The sequence below is a fragment of the Podarcis pityusensis genome, assembly GCF_964106645.2.
Source record: "Podarcis pityusensis genome assembly, chromosome: 5".
NCBI classification, from domain to species: Eukaryota; Metazoa; Chordata; class Lepidosauria; order Squamata; family Lacertidae; genus Podarcis; species Podarcis pityusensis.
The window spans coordinates 10,919,125-10,929,121 of record NC_138032.1 but is presented as its reverse complement, the minus strand read 5'-3'; the positions used below and the strand labels follow the sequence as shown (position 1 = coordinate 10,929,121).

The 9,997-nt window shown below is 48.0% G+C and overlaps 1 long non-coding RNA gene across 1 annotated transcript in view; it reads right to left on the bottom strand.

Moving 5' to 3' along the window:
• Positions 1-360: 360 nt before the first annotated feature.
• LOC308478572 overlaps positions 361-9,997 on the bottom strand; it is a 29,071-nt gene continuing 19,434 nt past the window's right edge. The window contains exons 2-3 of the long non-coding RNA XR_013987166.1: positions 5,041-5,101; positions 361-1,206 (exon numbers count right to left, since the gene is read on the bottom strand). This is a non-coding gene — a long non-coding RNA (uncharacterized lncRNA). The remainder of the gene's footprint in view (positions 1,207-5,040; positions 5,102-9,997) is intronic.

Below are 9,997 nucleotides of genomic sequence, written 5' to 3'. Positions count from 1 at the left end.
ATTAAGACAGCCACCCCAGCTTCTGATTTGATCCCAGAATGTCCCTGTTCCTGCCCTGCCAAACGTGGGGGGGGGGAGGAGCCAGTGCTTGTCCCGAGTGACGGTGGTGGTGGCAGTGGCGGCTGAGAGGGAGCACCCCGTTGCCCCTCCATGGCCAATGCTGCCAGCCTCCTCGCTTGGGCAGCTTGTAGCGGCTGCTGGAGAGCAGGCGAGGAGGAGAGGCTGCCACCGCCAAGGGCCAGTCCCACGTGATGCCCCATCTCTGAGATGCAGGCAGAGGGCAAGGCCGCCATGATTGAAAGAAAGGGGGAGCAGAGAAGAAGAAGAAGAAGAAGAAGAAGAAGAAGAAGAAGAAGAAGAAGAAGAAGAAGAATTTGGATTTGATATCCCGCCTTTCACTCCCCTTCAGGAGTCTCAAAGCGGCTAACATTCTCCTTTCCCTTCCTCCCCCACAACAAACACTCTGTGAGGTGAGTGGGGCTGAGAGACTTCAAAGAAGTGTGACTGGCCCAAGGTCACCCAGCAGCTGCATGTGGAGGAGTGGAGACGCGAACCCAGGTTTCCCAGATTACGAGACTACCGCTCTTAACCACTACACCACACCACAAGGAGTCTTGTTTTTTTTTCGAAAATATACTTCATGCGTATCAGATTTATTCCCCATCCCTCCTTATAAACGACAGCCCAGCCTTTCTTTGGAAAACCTCCAAGGAAACCAGTTTCACAACATCCACAGACAAGCCCCCGACTTTCCAAGCCAGGACTTGGTGTTTTAATTGCCTGTCCATCTAGCAGTAGGCAGCTAACCTCAGCTCCGGTTGCTTGGACATCGGCTGGCTGCAGTTCTTGCTTCAGTGCGTACATTTGATGCTCCAGTAGCATCTCAGCTGGCTGCTTGCTTTCCTCTCCATATGTTTCTGGGATTGAATGGCAGTCTGCCAATAGCTCTGGAGGGAATCGTCTTCTCTGTGGTTCCAAGGAAAGGCAAAGATAACATTCGCCCCAGTCAGAATTCAGCTTCTCAACAAGGAATCCTTGCGAGGTTCACATACAAACTAGGACGGTGTGATTATATAATGGAGGTTTTCATGCTGCTGTCATGTGCCAGCTTTCTTTCCCCATGGTACTTTAACAGCAGAAAATTGGCTGGGGGGGGGGGACTTTCCATGTTGAATTTCTGCCTGCTGTGCCAATCTTCTAGGTGCCCTAAAACAAGGCAAAAAGGGAAGAAATGAGTAGCACCAAAGAAGGATGTGGAAGATGAAGAGAGGGTCAGATCTCAAGCTGGTGCAAATTGGGGGGATTTAAGGGAACGAATCAAAATGCTCATGGTATTTAGCTTAGGAACATAAGAAGTTGTTTGATACCATGGAATTGATGCTTTTGAATTATGGTGCTGGAGGAGACTCTTGAGAGTCCCATGGACTGCAAGAAGACCAAACCTATCCATTCTGAAGGAAATCAGCCCTGAGTGCTCACTGGAAGGACAGATCGTAAAGCTGAGGCTCCAATACTTTGGCCACCTCATGAGAAGAGAAGACTCCCTGGAAAAGACCCTGATGTTGGGAAAGATGGAGGGCACAAGGAGAAGGAGACGACAGAGGACGATATGGCTGGACAGTGTTCTTGAAGCTACCAGCATGAGTTTGACCAAACTGCGGGAAGCAGTAGAAGACAGGAGTGCCTGGCGTGCTCTGGTCCATGGGGTAACGAAGAGTCGGACACGACTAAACAACAACAACAAGACTATTTTCCCATTTCACCAACTATTTTCTGCTCTGGCTAACAGTGGCTATCCTGCCTCTTAGGCAGAGAAGTCTTTCATATTAGAGGTGGCTGCTGGGGAAGGGCCTTAGCTTACTGGCAACACATGCGTTGTGCATGCAGAAGGCCCTGAGTTCTACCCAAGGCATCTCCAGAAAGGTCTGGGAAACGCTCCTTTCTGGAACCCTGGAGATCTGCTGCCAATAGGTGTGAGCCAGCCTTTCCAAACCTGGTGTCTTCCAGATAGCTGGAGATGTTGGAGTTTTAATCCAAACCGTTTGGAGGGTCACAGGTTAGTGATCAGGCTGGTCTAGTCGACCTAAAGAGAGCCAGTGTGGTGTGGTGTAGTGTAGTGTTTAAAAGCAGTGGACTCGTAATCTGGTGAACCGTGTTCGATTCCCCACTCCTCCCCATGCAGCTGCTGGGTGACCTTGGGCTAGTCACCTTCTTTGAAGTCTCTCAGCCTCACTCACCTCACAGAGTGTTTGTTGTGGGGGAGGAAGGGAAAGGAGATTGTTAGCCACTTTGAGACTCCTTAGGGTAGTGATAAAGCGGGATATCAAATCCAAATTCTTTTCTTCTTCTTCTAAAGGGACCAATGGTATGGCTCTTTATAAGGCAGTTTTCTGTGTTCCTGTCACCTATTAGTCCTCCTTAAGATTTCTTTACTATCAGCTCTTAAGAAATGCACAGAATGATGGTGGTGGTAGATAGGATTCAACTAGCTAGTCCTACTAGCAGAAGAATGTGCAAGGGCTTTGCATTAGCACAGCAGGGCTTTCACCACTCTGCACGCCTCTCTTTGTCCTTTGGCACCTGAGATTTAGGACCCTATTCTTTTTATTGTAAACTGTTTGAACTTACTGTAAGATTGCATTTTTACATTGCTGTGACCCACTTATTGTAAATGGTGGGTGTTTATTAGCATGATTAATAAAAACACCAATTATATAAAGCAGTTTTGTCTTGCTTTCCGTGGAATTAAAGCCTGATAGCAAATTACTTTTTCGGGTAATATCCTCATAGGCAGGGCTGATGAGCATAACCGATTATGTGCATGGCTGGAAGGGAACAGAGGGTCTTCCAGGTAAGGGATAGCTCATCTTCCTTTCTGAAGTATCTACTGCAGCAGTCCACAGCTAGCAACAGACAAGCCCTCTTTGCTGCGTCGAGCAGATTAGCTGCGTCACTGAACATCAGCAGAAAGTCCTTCACGGAGGAAACGAAATCAATGCACCTCAGGCAACTTCTCCAAAATGTGCTTAAGATGTTTAGGTCATTAGGCAGCAATGAGAGAGTAATGAAGGAACAAGCTCTCATGTCGTTAGTAGTAATAGCAGTACGTTTGTCAAGAGTTCCAACTCCCTTAAAAAAACAAAATGCAGATCAAAGTGGCAGGCTGACAAAGGAAAGTTTTCCTTTCTTTTTCAAGGTGCTGGGAAGCCAAGGTGGAGACAAAGGAACATTGTTGTTGTTTAGTCATTTAGTTGTGTCTGACTGTTCGTGACCCCCTGGACCAGAGCACGCCAGGCATTCCTGTCTTCCATTGCCTCCCGCAGTTTGGTCAAACTCATGTTTGTAGCTTCGAGAACACTGTCCAACCATCTCGTCCTCTGTCGTCCCCTTCTCCTTGTGCCCTCCATCTTTCCCAACATCAGGGTCTTTTCCAGGGAGTCTTCTCTTCTCATGAGGTGGCCAAAGTCTTGGAGCCTCAGCTTTACGATCTGTCCTTCCAGTGAGCACTCAGGGCTGATTTCCTTCAGAATGGATAGGTTTGATCTTTTTGCAGTCCATGGGACTCTCAAGAGTCCCAAAAGGAACATTAGAAGCTGCATTATATGAAGTCAGAGCATTGGTCTGGGTAGCACAATGGTGTCTACCTAGACTGGCAGTTGCTCTCCAGGAATTTAGAAAGGTTTTGTGTGTTTTTTCCCCTCCCAGACATACCTGGGGATATCAGGGATTAAACCTCAGACCTTCCACAGATGCTCTGCCCTGAGTCAAATCCCATCTTCCAGCTTACCATTGGGAAGAGAGCAAGGAACAAGGCAGCGGTGAGGCTGACGTGGTGCAAATGCACTGGCAGAGCCAATATGGTGCTACTGCTGGGACATTTCCGCCACACCAACCTCACTGCTGCCTCGTCCCTCCCAGTAAGCCATGGCGACACCAGTCATGGGAATTCAGGTAAGCACTACTGCCCTGCCAGCTGCAACTGGCTTAGTCCTTGAGTGGATGGACCAGTGCAACCAGTGGCATAGTGTGGGGAGCTGGGCTGGGGGGTCCATGGCTCCAGGTGCAATTTTTTGATGGGGCACAATCAGGTGCACCTATGACACGCACAGAGCCCTGGCAGCTGAGGCACAGGTGGATTGGTCTAGTGGGTGGGTGGGTGGGGGCAACAGGCAAAGAGCCTGTTGGAGGCAGGCTCCGTTCACCCTCGGCATGGGCTCTACACATGCCCCCACCGCAGCTTCCCAGTCCACCTGGAGCACACAACACTTGCCTTGCCCCGGGGAACAGTAACCCACGCTACCCCACTGCACCCACCTGCCTGTTACCCCTGTACACATCAGCTTGCTCTGCCTCCAGACCGGCAATCCTGGCTTTCAGAACCCTGAAAGAGTTAACCCGAGTCGGCCTGGGATATTTATTTTTAAGAGAAGCATAGAAAGCTGTCAGGGAGTAATTACAGCCTTGATAACCAGAGAAAGCGTATTTGATTTTTTTTCCCCCTTGCAGGATCACATGACATTCCGGCCCTGCAACAGCTGTGCTTGTAATTTCGCTGCTGTTTGCTTTGCATAATGTGAGTTGCTGGCTTGCTTTTGAACACCAAGAAATACGTGATAAGGAGGGGCAGAGAGCCAGACCCTCTCCGCCAGCACTAGAGAGGCGGCTGCTCTCAAAAGCTGGCCCTTCGGAGGCCACGCATCGCCCTGCTATTGTTGCGAAGATGTGGGGATGACCTTTGTGCTATTATGTTGTCAAGCAGAATGACTCTGGGAGGGAAGAATTGAATGCGCCACCACCCACCACTCCTGCTTGCGCTCTGTCCATTTTTTAATCATCCCCTCCAGCTGAGCTGCTGGACCACAAAAGTATGGGCAATGCAATCTGTTCTTTTGTGGTTAGACATATTCCTTTCTTATCAACCACCCAGCTCGCTTCCCCCATCACCTTTTAAAGGCTGGGCAGCATTCAAACAGGCAGACGGAAAGGATCCAACAGCAGGGGGGAGGACATCCAAAAGAAAACAAAGAATTTTCCTCTTACCTGGGCTACCTGCTGTTCTCCTTCCTAATCTGCCTCTTCCTCGACCGCTTCCTTCTTTTCACTAAAAATATCATTGGCAAGATATCACTCACAAGTCTTTCCTGTTTCTTTTCATTCCATTTCCATAGTCCATATTTAGGGATTTCCTTTCCAGTTGAGCAGTAGTTGCCCAGATCGTCGATACCTGGAGCGCAGGTGTGGCTTTCTAGAACTTACTCTAGATCAGGGTTTCCCAAACTTGGGTCTCCAGCTGTTTTCGGACTACAATTCCCATCATCCCTGACCACTGGTCCTGCTAGCTAGGGATGGTGGGAGTTGTAGTCCAGAAACAGCTGGAGACTCAAGTTTGATTAAATTGGAAGGCGCATTTCACTCTTCTTCAATCACTTCCAGCAATTATTCCATCAAGCAGTTGTTAGGACTGCTATACATCTGGGGTTTCCCAGACACATCGGGCTGCAAAATGGCGTCTGGGTGGATTTTTGCTGAATTGGCAAAATGTCCAGGAAACCCGGATGCATGACAAGTACGTATGGTGATTTTGGGGGAGGAAGCTCAACAACTTTGTCCAGATTTTCAATTTTGGGAACATTCCAACCCTAGCAGTTGTTAACCCACACTCCCCCCCCCCCACTTGGAGGATGATCTTCTGAAACGAGGAACCTCCTGTGCTCATGGAAGCTCACAATCATGGAGGAGAGAGATAGCGATGGCTACTATCCATGATGGCTATACCCTGGCTCCTTGGGCAGATGCAGTAATGGTTCTGAATATCAGCTGCTGGAAACCACAAGAGAGAAGAATGCTCTTGCCTCTTGCTTGCTGGTTTTCCACAGACATCCAGTTGGCCACAGTAGGAGCCAACACAGGAGTGAATCACCTGAGGCCAGTGAAGTTAATTCCTTATTCAAGGAAGTGATCCACAGCTCTAACCTAGTGGTCTCAGCAACTCTGCCCCTGTGAAGCAGTGGCAAGGACTGAAGGTCTTCCCATGTCTCCCATGACTCCTCCTCTCCAGGGTCTTTCCCACAGAGTCTCAGGATGCATCTGCGCACAACCAATCTATGCTCTGCCCATTTCAGTTCTCTGCAGGTTCTAGGAGACCGGCAAGGAGGTAACCTAGTCACAACAGGAAGGAGAGACCCCCTGACTTCTGCTTCTGCCTCAGAGTCCAAACTGTGCTCTGTCGCAGCCTCTTCTTGTTCACTAAAGCCTGGTGCCCCTTCTGCTTCTCACACCTCCTCCTCGAAGTCTGCTGCTTCTCCCTCTGACCAAACCATCGTCATCCCACCACCAATCTCCTGGCTCTGAGCCTTCTTCCTTTGGGGGTTCCCCGGCTTGTGCCTCCTGAACACTCAGCTCCATCCAGCTAGTCTATGACACTTTCAGACATCAAAAAATAAAATCCCAATACAGTGGTACCTCAGGTTACAGATGCTTCTGGTTACAGACGCTTCAGGTTACAGACTCCGCTAACCCAGAAATAGTACCTCGGGTTAAGAACTTTGCTTCAGGAGGAGAACAGAAATTGCATGAAAACAGTGCAGCGGCAGCAGGAGGCCCCATTAACTAAAGTGGTACCTCAGGTTAAGAACAGTTTCAGGTTAAGAACGGACCTCCGGAACGAATTACATTATTAACCTGAGGTACCACTGTACAGTTAAATGAAAAGCCAAAAAAAAAAAACCTATAGCACCAAAGCAGACCATGAAAATGGAAGAAAGAGGCAGAGCAAAAGAAAACCTGTCACACTCAAGGATTGAGGATTTTGAAATATCAGACTAGAATATGAAATATGCATACAGTCATACCTCAGGCTACAGATGCTTCAGGTTGGGTTTTTTCGGGTTACAGACTGCCGAAACCCAGAAGTACCGGAACAGGTTACTTCCGGGTTTCGGCGGCCACGCATGCGCAGAAGTGCCTAATCGCAACCTGTGCGTGTGCAGATGCGGTAATGAACACTGCGGGTTGCGAATGTGCATCCCTCATGGATCACGTTCGCAACCCGAGTGTACACTGTATATTAATATTAATATTGGGTTGGTCCACCATTCAAATTAGGGTAAAGGCAATTTACACACACACACCCCAATAACACACCCCACACTGTTCCCAAGGGCCCTCCAAGCACCATGGCAGTGAAAGGGGGCTGCAAAGGAAAGGGGGAGGAGGGACAGAGCCATTTTTTAAAAGATGTGAACTCTCACAGAAGGGAAGTCTGGATCCAAACCAATGATTAAAAGATGAATTTACAGCAAATAGATCAACATCCAGATCCAAACTCCAACAGTTTGTAGGGTTCCTCTCTGAAAATGTTGATATAATTACCGGTACTTTGACCTCCTAGAGGAAACGGGGAGGGAGGGGACTTTGTTTATGCTGCCTGCTATGGCTTCTTAACAACCATAGCAACAGTTTCCCTGTGTGTTACAGGTGCTTTATCTGAGTGGAGAGTTGAGTGTTGTTGGTTTTTTTCCCACCAACCTCTCCGCAACTAGTCTCAGCCAGTTTGGATAATGTGTCATGCCTCTAGGAGCTGATCTAATGGAGTCAACACATTTCTCGCCCGGCTAGCTTAGCCGATCATGTCTAGCCCACATGAATAGGCCAGCCTGAGCATTAGGCAAAATGAGGCAGCTGCCTCAGGCAGCTGATTTTGGGTGTCATGAATGGTCACAAATTGTCATTTTAGTTATTGTTCTTTTTTATGCCCTGGGAGAGGCAGTGGAGAAACTACCTGCTCCAGCATCGGGAGCAGTGTACAGTGGTACCTGGGGGTTAAGTACTTACCGTATTTTTCGCTCTATAACACGCACCAGTCCATAAAACGCACGTAGTTTTTAGAGGAGGAAAAGAAGAAGAAAAATATTCTAAACGAAATAGCGGATATATGGTTTTTGTGGTTCATGCTGTGGCCACAGACATGTGATCTGACAGTGAGTTTGGAGTAGCCCAATGCAAAAATCCTGAGGATCCATGTGGATCCATGCTTTGTAACCATGGAGGAGGGAAGGAAGGGGAACCATGGATCCTCTGCTCATGACTGCAGCAGATCCTCCCCGCCACCCGCAGGCATTCGCTCCATAACACACACAGACATTTCCCCTTACTTTCTAGGAGGAAAAAAGTGAGTGTTATGGTGCAAAAAATACGGTAATTCGTTCCGGAGGTCCGTTCTTAACCTGAAACTGTTCTTAACCTGAAGCACCACTTTAGCTAATGGGGCCTCCTGCTGCCGCCACGCTGCCGGAGCCCGATTTCTGTTCTTATCCTGAAGCAAAGTTCTTAACCTGAAGCACTATTTCTGGGTTAGCGGAGTGTGTAACCTGAAGCGTATGTAACCTGAAGCGTATGTAACCCGAGGTGCCACTGTACATCTGGGGGCGTGGCTGGTGTGGGTCCCAGGGTGTGGCATCGGGGGATGTGCGGCAAGTGGTGTGCATCCCGGGGTGTGCACGGCGAGTGCTGAGTGTCCTGGGAATATGTGCCAAGCACCAAGCGTCCCGTGGCTGGGGCGACCGTGATGTCCACACCCCCACATTCGTCCACCAGTGGGAAGAGACACTTGTGGGGTTTTCTTAACGAGGCACCAAAATAACTTTGTAAGCCTAATGTGTGTGCTTTGTTAGTCTGAGGTGATATTTTGCTCTTCTGCTTTTGCTTCCATCCACCTTGGAACCTTTCAGTGCTACTTAAAAAAGAAATCAGGGAAATAATTACCGTATTTGTCCACCTGCTTCACAGAGAAAAGAAACTGACTAAGGGAGCAATCCTAAGCATAAGAAACTGGAGTAAATTACGCTGGCTAAAATTAAGCTGGCATAAAGCAGGCCAGATCTAAACTCCATTCAAGTGCATGTTGAGGCAGCCAAGTCAGGAAGAGGGGAAACAAGCCTTTAAAAAAGAATTTGAATTGCACCACCCTTTTTCCTGGCTTAAGTTAGGCTGGGTTCCCAGGTCATTTGACTATGCTGAACAGGTTTAGGATGTAGCCTAAGTTCCCCTCCTCTGCTCGCACTTCTGCCAAGTCCCCATAATGTCCCTTTTTCAGGACTTATGCTAATTTAGAATCTATCAGGCTTAGCAAAACTGGCTGGGTCCTGGCTGAACCAGGGTGGAGAAGCTGCATCAGCGTATCTCTGGCTGAGCCAGGTTGAGATAGTTTCCCTGGCATACCCAGGAGCCTTCTGGCTCAGCCAGAGATTTTCTGGATCCTAACCATGCTCACCTCAACAGATCTAAGAGGCTTGCAGTGTCATTAAATAGACAACTCATCACCAATTCCCCTGCCATGATGAACAGGAAGCAATAAAATGTGCTGAACGTGCAAACAGTAAGCTTTTGATTAAAGACACAGTAGCCCTTAAAAACTAAATATAGCTTTTTTCTTTTTCTTTTCTTTTTTGCCTGTCCACACAGAAGAGGCTGGAGTTGCCATAACAGTTTACATCAAAAGAATTGCCCCAAATCAGATCCTGAACACTACAATCTGGCAACAACAACATCTAGATTCTCTGTAAAAATAAAAATAAAAATGAGCTAACCAAAGAAGAAAGTCCCAAAGAAACAGGCTAGTGTGGGAGCAACCTTTCTCTCCTTTCTCTCCTTCCTTTTATCTGTTTAAACTTTCTTTCCCTGGCTTTGTCCTACACAAAGATCCTCCGCCTGCTTTTCAGAGCTAATCCTGGAGCCTTCCATTATTGAGCATTGTTTAAGCAGCACACACAAACTCTGCCTCTCTTATTATCCTTCCAGTCTGTAGAGGATTGTGGGCTATTTTTAACAACATAGCTTGGCATGATAAGAGCCTTTAATTACAAGATAAAGCGTGTGACTATACAAGGGTGCAGGGATTCTTAAAGGGGAAGAATGGGGGCTTGTGAGATAGCTGCACCGAAGATATTGGTGCGTCTGTTTTTCCCTGAGTCCTTACTAATTGCATACAAGCTCTGGA